The following is a 16753-nucleotide window of genomic DNA, read 5'->3' as shown; positions in this document are numbered from 1 at the left end:
CCAGATTTCAGTTTGCTTGTATTTGTCTGGAAGTCACTCAACAGTATTGAATTTCGTTAATGTAGAGAAGAAACTCCAGACACATCTTAACATCTGAAGGAACAAACTCTGGACACACCATCTTTAAGAGCTGTAACACTCACCGCGAGGGTCCGTGTCTTCATTCTTGAAGTCAGTGAGACCAAGAACCCACCAGAAGGAATAAATTCCAGACACATTTTGGTGACCATGAAGGGACTATCACCTATCGCCAAGTGGTGAGTACCATTGGACCTCTTTCACTTGTTATTCTGTTCTATTTTTCCTTAGAATTCGGGGCTATATACTGGGCCCCTGTCGGCCAGTTAAAAGTGACTAGCATGGCTGCCAGACTAGACACAGGTGTCAGGCTTTCTGGAAAGGGCTCTCTAACAACCCCTGACTCTTTGGAGTTGGGAGCATTGGTTTGCCTGGAACCAGGCTTTTCCTGTACTTCTGGGCTGAGCCGAGGGTCAACAGAGAGGAAAGCCATGCAGCTCCAGGGTCCCAACAACAAGTTGGTTGACCCTGCAGCCATGAGTGGAACACTTAAAGTCATATAACCCAAGTGAGACTTGCCCATGTATCCTATCTATCCTGACCCTTGCCTCCTGGGTCCTAATGCCTGTCAGACAAGCTTCCTCTCACCTCTCTTCTCCGAGGCTAGTCCTCCTTTTAAAAACCCTCCTTGTCTCTGGTGCTTTTCTAATTACTCCTATAAGAATGATTTCCAGTGTAAACTTCAGGACTCTGTTCCCTTCTTTAGGCACCTGGGCTAACCAATCAGAAAGACATAATTTTTGCCCAAAGCCCCATCAGCAGGGGGCTATCTTATCTACAATTTTAGGATCCCTCCTTAGACTAGCAGGCCTAACAAAAGCTATTCCTGAAGGTAGGATATGGGGAGCCTCAGGAAAGATATCCTTCCTATTCAAGTGAGGACAAAAGGCATCACTCTTCCAACCCTGGAGATTCCTTCCCTCTCTTAGGGTATGGCCCTCTACTTCATTTTTGGGGCATAGCATCTTTATAGGATGGGGTAATGTCCCAATACTAACAGGAGAATGCTTAGGATTCTAACAGGTTTTCGATAATGCATCAGTAATGGCCCCTAAATCCGATTTTTCTCGGTCCTCTTTGTGGTCTGGGAGGACAGGCAAGGGTGCAGGTTTTTGAGAATGCATCAGTAAGGGCCACTAAATCTAACCTTCCTTGGTTCTCCTTGTAGTCTAGGAGGAAAACTAGTGTTTCTGCTGCTGCTTCGGTGAGCACAACTATTCTGATCAGCAGGGTCCAGGGACCGTTGCGGGTTCTTGGGGAAGAGGTGTTTCTGCTGCTATGTCAGTGAGTGCAACTATTCTGATCAGCAGGGTCTAGGGACTGTTGTGGGTTCTAGGGTGAGGAGTGGGGGAAACAAACAAACCAAAACCCCAGGTGGTTTTGTCTTTCAGATGGGAAACACTCAGACACCAACAGGCTCACCCTTGAAATGCATCCTAAGCCATTGGGACCAATTTGACCCACAAACCCTGAAAAAGGGGTGGCTCATTTTTTTCTGCACTGTGGCCCCAATATTCTCTCTCTGATGGGGAAGAATGGCCACCTGAGGAAAGTATAAATTACAATACTATCCTGCAGCTTGACCTTTTCTGTAAGAGGGAAGGCAAATGGAGTGAAATGCCTTATGTCCAAGGTTTCTTTTCATTGAAGGAGAATACACAACTATGCAAAGCTTGCAATTTACATCCCATAGGAGGACCTCTCAGCTTACCTCCATATCCTAGCCTCCCTATAGCTTCCCTTCCTATTAATGATAAGCCTACTCTAATCTGCCCCACCCAGAAGAAAACAAGCAAAGAAATCTCCAAAGGACCATAAAAACCCCCAGGCTATCGGTTATGTCCCCTTCAAGTTGTAGGGGGAGGGGAATTTGGCTCAACCCAGGTAAATGTCCCCTTCTCCTTCTCTGATTCAAAGCAGATCAAGGCAGACCTGGGGAAGTTTTCAGATGATCCTGATAGGTATATAGATATCCTACAGGGTCTAGGGCAAACCTTCTATCCCACTTGGAGAGATGTCATGCTATTGTTAGATCAAACCCTGGCCTTTAATGAAAAGAATGCGGCTTTAGCCTCAGCCTGAAAGTTTGGAGATACCTGGTATCTTAGTCAAGTAAATGATAGAATGACAGCTGAAGAAAGGGACAAATTCCCTAATGGTCAGCAAGCCATCCCCATTTTGGATCCCCATTGGGACCTCAATTGAGATCATTTGGACTGGAGTCGCAAACATCTTTTGACCTGTGTTCTAGAAGAACTAAGGAGAATTAGGAAAAAGACCATGAATTATTCAATGTTGTCCACCATGACTCAGGGAAAGGAAGATAATCCTTCTGCCTTCCTTGAGTGGTTATGGGAGGCCTTAAGAAAATATACTCCCTTGTCACCTGACTCACTTGAGGGTCAACTGATCTGAAAAGACAAGTTTGTTACCCAATCAGCCACAGATATTGGGAGAAACCTCCTAAAGTGAGCCCTGGGCCCTGAACAAAATCTGGAGGCATTATTAAACCTGGAAACATTGGTGTTTTATAATAGGGACCAAGAGGAACAGGCCCAAATGGAAAAGTGAGATCAGAGAAAGTCTGCAGCCTTAGTCCTGGCCCTCAGACAAACAAACCTTGGTGGTTCAGAGAGGACAGAAAATGGTGCAGGCCAATCACCCGGTAGGGCTTGTTATCAGTGTGGTTTACAAGGACACTTTAAAAAAGACTGTCCAACAAGAAACAAGCTGCCCCCTCACCCATGTCCACTATGCCAAGGCAATCACTGGAAGGTGCACTGCCCCAGAAGGCAAAGGTTCTCTGGGCCAGAAGCACCCAACCAGATGATCCAACAACAGGACTGAGGGTGCCCGGGGCAAGGACCAACTCATATCATCACCCTCACTGAGCCCCGGGTACCTTTAACCATTTAGGGCCAGGAAATTGACTTCTTCCTGGACACTGGCATGGCTTTCTCAGTGTTAATCTCCTGTCCCAGACAGCTGTCCTCAAGGTCTGTTACCACCTGAGGAATGCTTGGGCAGCCTGTAACCAGGTATTTCTCCCACCTCCTCAGTTGTAATTGGGAGACTTTTCTACAGATAGTAAGTATGCTTATCTAATCCTACATTCCCATGCTGCAATATAGAAGAAAGGGAGTTCCTAACCTCTGAGGAACCCTTATTAAATGTCACAAGGAAACCATGGAGTTATTGCTTGCAGTGCAAAAACCCAAGGAGGTGCCAGTCTTACACTGCTGAAGCCATCAAAAGGGGAAGGAGAGGGGAGAACAGCAGCATAAGCAGCTGGCAGAGGCAGCAGAAAGGAAAGAGAGAGAAAGTCAGAGAAAAAGAGAGAGAGGAAGAAACAGAGAGACAAAGTGAAGGAGACAGAGAGAGGAAGAGACAGACAAAGAAGGAGTCAGAAAGAGAGAAAAAGAAGAAGTTAAAGAGAAAGAAAGAGAGATGGAAAGAGTAAAGAAAAAACAGTGTACCCTATTCCTTTAAAAGCCAGGGTAAATTTAAAACGTATAATTGATCATTGAAAGTCTTCTCCATAACCCTATAACACTCCAATACCACCTGTTGTCAGTGTAAACAAGGGCATAGCCTGAAAGCATTGAGGCCACTGACAACCCGTAACCTTCCTACCAAAAATCCTTAACCCAGCATGTTTCCTAACAGGGGATCTAAATCTTAATTACCGTACAAAGATCTGACCAGACCTAGGAGGAACTCCCTTCAGGATGGGAGGATAGATGGTTCCTCCTGGCAATTAAGGAAAAAAGACACAATGGGTATTGAGTAGCTGATAAGGAAACTCTTGTAGAAGCAGAGTTAGGAAAATTGCCTGATAATAGGTCTGCTGAAACTTGCAAGCTATTTGCACTCAGCCAAACCTTAAAGTACTTATAGAATCAGGAAGGAGCCATCTATACCAATTCTAAGTTAATATGAACTGAACAAGGTCTTATTAATAGCAAAGAATAATTAAAATCCCAAACGTACAAGGTTTTCAATGAAGGTAAAGTTTGCTAAAAGTTAACAGTATAATATATATTATCCTAACTTCTAATCTTGAGGAATTCAGACCCTATCAGTAGCCCTCAAAGCTTAAGTCCATCAGCGCAGAGCCATACAACTAATACCCCTACTTATAGGGTTAGGAATGGCTACTACTACAGGAACTGGAATAGCCAGTTTATCTACTTCATTATCCTACTACCACACACTCTCAAAGGATTTCTCAGACAATTTGCAAGAAATAACAAAATCTATCCTTACACTACAATACTAAATAGACTCTTTGGCAGCAGTGACTCTCTAAAACTGCCAAGGCCTAAACCTCCTCACTGCTGAGAAAGGAGGACTCTGCACCTTCTTAGAGGAAGAGTGTTGTTTTCACACTAACCAGTCAGAGATAGTATGAGACACTGCCCAGCATTTACAGGAAAAGGCTTCTGAAATCAGACAACGCCTTTCAAACTCTTACACCAATCTCTGGAGTTGGGCAACATGGCTTCTCTCCTTTCTAGGTCCCATGGCAACCATCTTGCTATTACTCACCTTCGGGCCCTGTATTTTTAACCTCCTTGTCAAATTTGTTTCCTCTAGGATCAAGGCCAGTAAGCTACAGATGGTCTTACAAATGGAACCTCAAATGAGCTTAACTAACAACTTCTACTGAGGATCCCTGGACTGACCCACTGGCCTTTTCACTGGCCTAAAGAGTTCACCTCTGGAGGACACTACAACTGCAGGGCCCCTTCATCATCCCTATCCAGCAGGAAGTAGCTAGACCAGTCATTGCCCAATTCCCAACAGCAGTTGGGGTGTCCTGTTTAGAGGGGGGATTGAGAAGTGAAGCCATCTGGGCTTCTGTGCTGGGTGGGGACTTGGAGAACTTAGTTCTGTCTAGCTAAAGGATTGTAAGTGCACCAATCATTGCTCTGTGTCTAGCTAAAGGATTGTAAATGCACCAATCAGCACTATGTAAAAACACACCAATCAGCACTCTTAAAATGGACCAATCAGCACTCTATAAAGTGGACCAACCAGCAGGATGTGGGTGGAGAAAAATAAGGGAATAAAAGCTGGCCACCCAAGCCAGCAGCAGCAACCCACTTGGGTCCCCTTCCATGCTGTGGAAGCTTTGTTCTTCAACTCTTCACAATAAATCTTGCTGCTGCTCACTCTTTGGATCTGCACTACCTTTATGAGCTGTAACACTCATCGCCAGGGTCTGCGGCTTCATTCCTGAAGTCAGCGAGACCACGAACTCACTGGAAGGAAGGAACTCCAGACACATCTGAACATCAGAAGGAACAAACTCCAGACACACCATCTTTAAGAGCAGTAACACTCACTGCGAGGGTCCACGGCTTCATTCTTGAAGTCAGCCAGACCAAGAACCAATGTTTATACAAAAGATAGAGCTGCTAAACGTAAAATTTCAGCCCTGGACCATCTTAATAAGCATTACAGACATCTTTAGTTTTTTCCAGAGATTTTGGTTTGCTTGTATTTGTCGAAGCCACTCAACAGTATTGAATTTCATTAATGCAGAGAAGAAACTCCAGACGCATCTCAACATCTGAAGGAACAAACTCTGGACACACCATCTTTAAGAACTGTAACACTCACCGCAAGCATCTGCAGCTTCATTCTTGAAGTCAGTGAGACCAAGAATCCACCAGAAGGAATAAATTCCAGACACACTAGGGCACTGCCTAGTGAAGCTGTGAGAAGAACTTCTCCAGACCCCAGAAAGGTAGATCCACTGACAGCACCATGCACCTGGAGAAGCTGCAGGCACTCAATGCCAACCTCTGAAAGCAGCTGGGAGGGGGGCTGTACCCTGCAAAGCCACAGGAGTGGAGTTGCCCAAGGCCATGTGAGCCCACCTCTTGCATCAGCGTGACCTAGATGTGAGACATGGAGTCAAAGATCATTTTGGAGCTTTAAGATTTAATCTCAAGATTTAACCCTGGTTTCAGACTTGTGTGGGGACTGTGGCCCCTTTGTTTTGCCCAATTTCTCCCATTTGGGATGGGAACATTTACCCAATGCCTGTATCCTCATTGTATCTTCGAAGTAACTCACTTCTTTTTTATTTTACAGGCTCACAGGCAGAAGGAACTTGCTTTGTCTCAGATGAGACTATGGACTTTGACTTTTGAGTTAATGCTGGAATGAGTTAAGTCTTTGGGGGACTGTTGAGAAGGCATGATTGGTTTTGAAATGTGAAAAGAACATGAGATTTGGGAGGCGACAGGGCAGAATTATACGGTTTGGCTTTGTGTCCCGACCACATCTTATATCAAATTTTAATCCCCATGTGTTGAGGGAGGGACATGGTGGGAGGTGATTGGATCATGGGGACGTATCCCCCCATGCTATTCTCATGATAGTGAGAAAGTTCTCATGAGATCTGATGGTTTTAAAAGTGGCAGTTTTCTTTACACTCTCCCTCTCTCCTGCCACCATGTACATAAGACAAGCCTTGATTCCCATTGACCTTCTGCCATGACTGTAAGTTTCCTGAGGCCTGCCCAGCCACACAGAACTGTAAGTCAATTAAACCTCTTCTTTATAAATTACCTAGTCTCAGGGAGTATCTTTATAGCAGTGTGAGAACAAATTAACACACTACCTGAGACTGGGTAATTTATGAAGAAAAGAGGTTTAAACCATGAGATCTCATAAAAACTCACTCACTATCATGAGAACAGCATGTGGGAAACCTACCTTCATGATCCAACAACTTCCCACTAGGTCCCTCCCCTGACATGTGGGGATTATAATTCAACATGAGATTTGGGTGGGGACATAGAGCAAAACCATATTAGAAATCTTGCTTAATATTTAAATAATTACACACATCTAACACTTTGCCTCTGGTTTCTGAGGCACACAGTCAGTATAAGGTAAACTTTTTGAAACTCAGGCATAATTAAAATTTTCTACTATCAATAATAAAGTATAATTCTATCTTTTCACTTTCCTGATTAAAATTGAGAGACTTAAAAGTGAATTTAAGATCACTATTAAACTTCTCTTTCATAAAGTAAAAGAAAATTTAGAATTATATTGAAATTATAACATCTTTACCAACAATTAACTGGTGTGATATTTAGCTAAATATACAAGTTCAAACAGAACATGAATAGAGTAAAATTAACTCAAAAATATGAATAAAAAGAAAGAATATACAAATCTTGTGATGATATAATTTATTAGTAAAATAATGTTAGATGAATTTAGCAAGTACAATTTATTCAAACTTGTGAAAAAGTTAGTGAGGTTAACAGTAAATCTTTAGACCAGGCACAGTGGCACACACCTGTAATCCCAGCACTTTGGGAGGCTGAGGCAGGTGGATTGCTTGTGCTCAGGAGTTTGAGACTAGCCTGGGCAATATGGTGAAACCCAATCTCTACTAAAAATACAAAAATTAGCCTTGTATAGTGGCACACACCTATAGTCCCAGCTACTTGGGAGGCTCAGGTGGGAGGATCGCTTGAACCTGTGAGGTCAAGGATATGGTGAGCTGAGACTGCACCACTGCAGTCCAGCCTGGGTGAAATAACAAAACTCTGTCTATCTTTAAAAACATTGCTTAAATCAAAACAATGATAAATAAATACAAAAAGGCATAAGATGAAGTTTTCATATGTGTAGATAAGAACTAAACAATCATAAATGAAAATCAAGTAAATAAAATCAGGAAAAAATATATTGTAAAGTAATATTAGCAGAACCAGAGCCTTAGAAAATCAAATTGAAAACAATAAAATGATGGGAAATGAATAACAAGGGTAATTGAATTCAAGATAACAGGAAATAAAAGAAGACAATTATAACTGGACACACAATGACAAGTGCTTGCTTCAAAAATGATATGACTTGGATTTGAGATGATGAAAATGTAAACCATAATGACCAAAATGAAGTGAAAGATAATATAAAATGATATTGTAGTATCATAAGTGAATTGAAATAATATGCACTAAGATCAAGACACAGAAAAGAAATAATTTGGGCAATGGACCAGTGCAGGAGGCTGCACAAAAAAGGGTGGAATAGGTTTGAGCAAAATGAAGAAGGATGAATCCATATTGAAATAACATAAATTGATCATGTATTCTAAGAATTAAATCTATATATGATATGGCATATCTAAATAATGAGAAATATGATGCTAAAACTTTAAGTGCCTGATGCCAATAAAAGTAGAATAAATACTGTTTAAACCATAGTAAACAATTCTCTCAGTTACATTGTTAAATATAAAATGTGATTAACCAAACAGGAAAACAAAACATTCTAGCTAAAATTATATTTGGTGACGTACTCAAAACTTCAAAGCCTCATGTGACTTAAATATAGTAAATTGCATGGGGAAAATATGAGTCATTAAGATATCTACATAAAGCAATTTAGTAAGATAAAGAAAATTATCGTGAATCACAGAAAGTAATGTTTCAGTAGTACAAAAAAATATTGTGCAGCTATAATGTACATATTCTGTTAAGCAGGTATACATATTTTTGGTTGTTTATCTGGATTAGTTTTGAATTTACAATATTTTTAGTTTTTCTTTACAGTGTAAATCAAAATATTAAAAAAGAAATAAAGAGAACAAGGAAAGGGGTGAAACAGAGGGATAAAATAAAAGGAAGGAAAGAAGAAAGAAAGGAATTAAGATAGTTTATTAACATAAAATGTGTACATTGAGCTCTGCTGTGTGAATCTTATAGAGCTCTGTTAAATGCAGATCAACACATTTTCTACACTGTCAAGTCTGTTAGAATATTATATTATACATTTAAATAACCTCCCCCAACAGAGATATCTTTTCTAGGTTTTTCTGACCAATTTCTAGACCTTTCATTGTGCCACATTGTTGAGACTCTGTTTACCCTCTATTCTAGAAAATAGTCCTTTACTCTAAGGGATGTCTTGGTTTTGGGCCATGCTAATTTATATTCCTTAGTGTTTTGTCTTTTTTGGAGGGAGAACATCCTTTAGTACATTCTGAGTACATCTACATGATAAATAATTTTTGATATTTTTAAGGCTTACTTTTGAAATATCAAATCCTCTCATAAATTATTTTTGCTTTCACAAACTAATCTCACATTAAGTTTGCATATTGAGTAATAAATTACTGGTCATTTTAAGAATCCTTTCATTTTGAATATCCTTTTAATCACAGGCTCTCTGGATTGATAAAGCACTTAGAATTCTCATGGTAATATTCTTAACAGTTAAAAAACAAACATTAGCTTTGAAAATGCTCTAATTATGTCTATAAGCTAATTGCTAAATAAGATGCAAGTACAATATTGATAATAATATGCATTAACTTTTATTGAGTGATATAATGTGATAGGCATAGACATTTTGTATTCTCTATATCACTTCCTTTGTATCACTCTGCCTCCCTTTAAATAATTGCACCAAGTGATTCTATGCAACTTGTTAAAGTGACTCACTATCATCAAAAGCAACCTTAAATTTGGCTAAACCGGGAGAGGAGTTGTGATCAGGAGTGGAGGGTCCAGTTAACATCAGTGTAAAGGTAAAGTAAATATTGCTGCAGGGAGGCGAGAAATGTTCAATATCAAGCCAATGGTCATCAGAGAAGGTTTAGGATAGCTACAGGAATATGGCTCCAGCTTTAAAATAGAAAGCAAAATGAGTATATTACACACAATTTCTTATAAAAACATAGGTAGATAAATTTAGTGAAACATTGGTCTTGAACAAACGTGTTTGAATCTTGTGTAACTGAATAAACAACTTAATTTTTATAAGGTCCAAATCTAGTTTCCCCAACTGAAAAATGAAGGTAACATACATCTGTTCCTAGCACCATGGAAATTCCCAGCACATGTTACTCCTTATTTGACTGATATCTTATTCTTTATACCTTGATTTCTTGCAATTAGATGCTATAATTATGACTTTAATCTATGATTCAAATTTCATTTAAGTGTTGCCTCTACGTTCAGAATACCAAATTTATACTATCCAAAGTATGAAAAAAGGGTCCTCAGCAATCACAATTTTAAAGCCATTTAAATCTTACTTAATATTGTACAAGTTATTTAGATGGATATTAAGTTTTAATTTACTTTTATAATTCACAATGGTTTTATGAATTATCTATGAAAATGAAAATGCTTCATTCATTAGTTAATATGTAAAAATCCCTTGTTCTTCCAAGTCATATGGTGAATATATATATTTTTCACACACTTGCATATATATCTGTGGAAGAAATGAAAAATAAACCTTGATGAATTTGTTGACATGGATGTGTTCTTTCCCACTCTATTGGAATAATTCCACCTGCTTCTGACTCTAGTGAAATGAAAGCTTCAATCCTAGGCTTTACTGAGACTCTTAACAAAATATTGCTACAAGATAAAAAAGAATTAAAATGACTACAAGAGTCTCAGACCATGTGGTTACAACCTGGATTTATCATTGTGGAAAACTCACACAGTTATTCCTTCCTGCACTTATTAGCAGATGTTTAAATATGTGGATACACTATGGAAAACAATGAACAAAATTAATCACTTTAGTAACTCTTGGCATGTCAATTATCTCAGAGTTCCCTGACTCTGATAAGATGCTACCTTTCTTAATTAGATAAACAAGTTTCTCTTTTCCTTTTGCAAAATATTAAATGAGCTCTCTAAAAGGACTTGGGGAGTTACATTTCAATGTGTCATTAACTTTGCTGCTTTGCCCAATTTCTAATAAAATATGTCCAATTAAGAAGTAATTTACTTTCAAATACGTTTCCAAACAGATAAACATAGAGATTGTTTGCCAAAATATTATTGGAAGTCCTCTTTGGATTAACAGCTGTTTAATTTAGAATGCTCTTTTACCTGCATGTGCCTGCAATTAGGGAATCTTCCAGAAGATAGATTTCCAAGTTCTATAGGTGGGTAAGTCTCTTGGTGTAGATATTGATACGTGAGGAGATAAGATTAACATTTAAAAATGCCTGTCTACTAGTTGTTTCAAAATATGTATATAATACAATATATATTCAAATAAATGCTCATCTTAATAAATATGTTGTGTAGAAAATCGCAATAATATCAATTCAAAGCATGTATTTATAATGGAATATTTCCCCATTATTTTGAAATGACTATGATTAAATGCTATAATACTATTTGCCTAATATCAACTAGTATTTCTCTTTCCTTAGGGCACTTTGCTATCTTTAATGTTTATCAAGAGCATCTGGAATATGCATTAAAGAATGAGCTTCCCTTGTTTAAAGTGTTGTGATTATAAATACATGATATTCACAAGAATTACTTGTAAATCAGAAGATAAAGTTCAGAAACATATAACATCTGACTTGTAATCAGAAAACTTGAATATAAACTCACCTCTGATATTTATTTGTTACCTTTTCTTCATTAAGGATACAAACTTCTTTTAGCCTCAATAACTTTGATTATAAAATGTGGGTAACCTTTCTACCTTGAATGCTTGTAATAAAGACAGTGTCTGTAAATATCCACTTAACTCATAAAAACAGGCCACAAAAATGTAAGTATCATTAATATAGAGCAAGGGCCAAGGATTTCCTTTCTTAGTCCATGGCTTTATTGAGAACATAGTAGACCTATCTCTAAGAGTTTTTCTTTTTAGAAGTGGCCACTACTTCTGAAGCTATTATTATAGTTTATCTTAACTGCACAGGAAAATACCATCTGTGATATGTCTGAAGTTACCTCTATTAGCTGCTGTAAAATCATAGAAAATCTAAAATGTTGTTAGGTATGTGACTGCTTTAGTCACCTTGTGTGTCTACTATCGCCTCATATGACTGTTTTCACTTTCTTACATTTTTGATATTTTTACACATTTGGTAGTAACTTTGCTGTCAGTAGTGGTCTCTAAACAGCAGCCTTTTCTAATGCAACAGTTGTTCAAACTATCATCTTTTTATTAACCATTAAATATTCAAACTTTAAACAAAAACTATGAAGATTTTTGTTATTTAGTATGTTAATGAAATAACTAATTTTTTTTCCTATGCGACTTTAGTAATTATGAACATTTTGGGAAATACCTCTGATAGAGTTTCAAGCCCTGACTTTGGTTTTGTTATATTAATTTATTTATTTAGTAAATATTTATGGGGCTCCTAATATGCACTGGTGTTGTTATGGGCTCTCGAAACTGAGCAGTGAATTGAGCAATTCTGTACAGTTTTGAATGTTTGTTCTAAGATCCAAGATATGAATATGAATAATGAATAAATATTACTAAAAATTTTTGAAAAATGTAAGAATGTAGACAATATAGCACTCCTATATACATTTTTAAAATTAGAAAAAAACAAAAGAGTTCTGGACAAAATCCGGACAAAAGTGTATGAACAACAAAGATACCAGAGATAAAGTCATTAAGGTAAAAGAACAGCTATTGAGCATTTTATCCATATAAATGTAGAATTGAAACAACTGGGAAATTACTGTTACAAGAGCCCCCACAAATGAAACCTACTAATGTTATGGAAATGGATGGTTTGGGAAAATGGAGTATGAGGAATATGTGTTAATTTCTTAAATACTGGTAGTATCTAAATTGTAAGTGTATAGTTTAAAATCCATGATGACAACCACGTTTCAGAAAATTTCCAAAAATCTCAGATTTCATTCATATTCATAAGATTGTCTTTATCTTTGGTTAAATTCACATCTATTCAAATTTAATATTTTATAAAATGTATTAGGTAGTAGGATTCAAATTCTCTAAAATTATTTCAGTGATATTAATATATATATATATATACAAGCATATATATGTTTTCCTATATGTATGTTTGTATGTATGTATATATGTATCTATCTATCTAACTCTTATGCCCATAGGTAGGTGACTCAGAGAATATTAGTTATTTTCATTTTCATGATTAGACTTTCTCTAGAACAAATCAGTGGCTGTAGGTAATCTGAGAGCATATGTGAGGTTGATAATTATGAATTTATAGTAACACCAGTTTTACTAGGCTATTCTTTCATTGATATAAAGAAATACCTGAGCCTGGGTAATTTATGAAGGAAAGAGGTTTAATAGGCTCAGAGTTCTGCAGGCTGTACAAGAAACGTAGCATCGACATCTGTTTCTTCAATTGCCTCAGGAAGCTTTCAATCATGGTAGAGGGTAAAGAGAGCGCAGGCGCCTCACATAATGGGAGTGAGAGAAAGATAGAGAGTGGGAGGACGATAGAGGTGCCACACTTTGTAACAACCAGATCTTGCAAGCATTCACTCACTGTCGTGAGGACAGGACCAAGCCATGAGGGATCTGCCCCCATGATCTGAACACCTGCCCCCATGACCCCCCTCTCACACTGGGGAATACATATCAACACAAAATTTGGAGGGGACATCAACACTATATCGCTAGTGTACTCTACTCTGTAATTTTGTTTCAGTAGACCCTGCTATCATAATATATACACAAAGCAAGAATATAGAATACTTGAATCTTGGTTTGGAATTTTACTAGATGAACACAATAAGAAAAATAACATGATTTACAGAACTGGAAAAATGTCAACATAATAAGCTAGAAGATCTTAGCTGAAAAATATGAAAGTAAAGAAAGATGAAAGATCTTGGAATATAAGAAAGTAGAGATTTCTAGAGACTGAATTATGTAGACATAAATAAACAGTCAAATTAAGGTGGAAGAAATATAGTTTCTGGTCAAAAAGTTAGGTTACTTACCACTGATTATAGAAGTTTTTTTTTGTTGTTGTTGTTTTGTTTTTGTTTTTTTTTACAAAAGGATAAACACAAGAATCAGGACAAATGAAAGCTATCTAATCTGTAGTGACAAGGAAAGCAATTGCTTGTGATGAGGGAGTGAAGAAGTAGAATACTGTTTGAGATATCCGTATCAGATGATGGAGTCATTGAGGATGATAAGACGATTGAAGTGGAAAGAGAATTAAAGTGGTAAAGTGGTAAATAAAATATCACTGTGAAGAAGTTAGAGAAGGTATTATTTTCATCTCTAATTTGCAGAAATGCAACCTGAGATTCAAAGGAGTTATGTAACTTATACTTGATGACTTAATCTAGCTTCTACTTCCTCATTTTCTTTTATGATCTTATATATCATAAAGCTTTCAGAACTTGGAATTTTCGTATTTTCTTATACTTGAATTGGTTATCTTGGAAAAAATTTGTTACATAGTTAAAAAATTAATTATATATGTGAACTATAAGGGGCTGTCACTCAGACAGTGATTCATGGGACTGAACGAACTCCATGAATAAATATAGTGTATTACCCTAACTTTGGCTCTTCATATCTCACCAACATACAATATAAGAATGAATTTAAAGTGAACTTCATAAAACAATGCATTTTCAATGTATTGACTAATGAATGAGGGCTACTTAATATTACAATATAATCTCATGCATACCAACAGAAGTCTGAAGGATGAGCACACAGAACAAGAACACTGAATGCATGTGTCTCCCTTATAGTTGAAGTTGAGCATTGAAAGTGTTTATGAATTGTAGTACCAATGCATTATTATAACTTTTGCAGACGCAGATGCCTAAAGACAACCTTCAGGCTTTGAAGAGCTATGCATAGATGTCAAAATGATCTCAGACTATAGTGGGCCAATTGTATATTCCTTGATCACTATAAATTCTGTAAGCAATTAACAGACAAAAAGATAATGAGTTAAAGAAACAGAGAATTAAGGTTTATCAAAAAAAAACATAAAAGCTAACATTTAGTGAGCCTTTACAATGTGTAGGAAACAATTCTAACTACTTCATCAGTTATTATCTTGCTTAATCTTCAGTCATTATAAAATGTAGTTATTATCCCACAGATAAGAAAACTGAAGCTTACAAAGTTAAAGAGCTTGCCCCAAACACATAGTAAGAGTCCGAATTAGACCATCAGACTCCATGTGTGCACTACTGTATACTGAGTTCTCCTATGTACTAAATACTTTATACCATATATAATATGACTCATCTTCTTCAACTCCCTACAAGCTAGATATTATGATCTTCATTTTACATATGAATAAATGGAGACTCACAAAACTAATAACAGCTTGAATCAGAATTCAACACTGACAGCAGGTGGCATTTTTGACCCCTTTTCTGATTCATAAAATTTTGTCTTCATTCACAGAAATTAAGCATAGTGACAAATCAGAAAATTATTTTATCACATTCTTCTGGATTGCAATGTAATTTGCATTATAAAAATACTATTGTCAGTTCTAATAGAATCTCCAACAGTGTTCTGAATGCTGTATGCTTACACTTAGCTTGACGGTATACATTGAAGATATTGTTAGGTAAATGGTCTGAAGGGATTATTTTATTATGTGACATATAAAAGCCCAGAGTAATGACAGGATGATGTAGACTATCACAGGAAGAATCTCACTCATCACATCCAGAATTATAAAAATATATCTGCTGAGTCAAGACAAAAAAAAAACCTCGGTGTTTTAATTACGTCTAGGTTTATACAGTATATGATTTTCAAAGAAGGAAAAGGTAAGCATAATTCAGTGCTATGTAATTAACTGAATAACTGGCCTAGTACATTGCTCAGATTAACTAAAGGATTGGAGCAAACGTTAATAACAGACTTGGCTTTTAGAATTGATACAATTTTTTTCCTTTGATTTTGGAATTCCAGCTGAGAGATTTCACCAAATTAAAGGGGGATATATTTTCCCTTTTCTTCTCCTTAAAAGGATTCAACTAGGCTTCCAAAACAGCAGAGGGTCGGGTTAATCTGCAGCTTCCTGGAGTGTTTAGAATGAAAGGTCAGAAGTACAATGTCTGAGCATATTAGATTTTCCAAGGAAATAAATATCACTTTCAGAAATAGCCCCACAACTGTAAGGACAGTTGTTTATTTTTTAACATACATTATCATCACTCAACTCCATCAACACAACTGTTACATCCCTAATTTATTTCCATGCCACTTCTGCCAAACATATTTGTTCTTTATTTTCCTTATTTTTTTACTTTATTTTCTTTAACAATAGAAACTCAAAAAACAATGCCCTTCATTGTAATCTGTGTAAAAAGAAACACCTACCTTTTAAATCTTTTTTTATTGATTTTACTTAAATTAACACTCCACAGTCTCAGATGATAGTTTATAGAGGGTTTGGGGGCACGGTCTATACTTCTTTTAGAACTTCCAAGAGAGTAAGAAACATAAACTTGGCACTTACAAGACAGAGTGGATTCTGCAGCTAAAGCATTTCCCAATTATGATGGCTATAGCCACATTTGTCTATGTAAAAGCAAACTATCTAACTCATCACATCTGGTCCCTATTTATCTTTAAGTCACATCTGCTGACTTTACCAACAAAAACATACTGTTGTGCTATATTTTATTCCTTGCAGTTGGCATAGCAGAGCTGATACAGATGAGGCAGACTCTGAAGCCGTTGCTGTTTCTCTTCCCTCCCTCATTCTCAGCTACATCCTCACATAAAGCCAAGTACAATTCTTTATCATGAGGGACCAGGAAGGGAGAAGAAGAAACTACATTTAAATTGTATTCTATGTGGAAGAATGATTTTTATAAAGAAATCCCAATCAATTAATGGATATGTCCAATCTCATCTAGGT

This window comes from Pongo abelii, chromosome 9, assembly GCF_028885655.2.
Source record: "Pongo abelii isolate AG06213 chromosome 9, NHGRI_mPonAbe1-v2.0_pri, whole genome shotgun sequence".
NCBI classification, from domain to species: domain Eukaryota; kingdom Metazoa; phylum Chordata; class Mammalia; order Primates; family Hominidae; genus Pongo; species Pongo abelii.
This window is presented reverse-complemented; position numbering follows the sequence as displayed.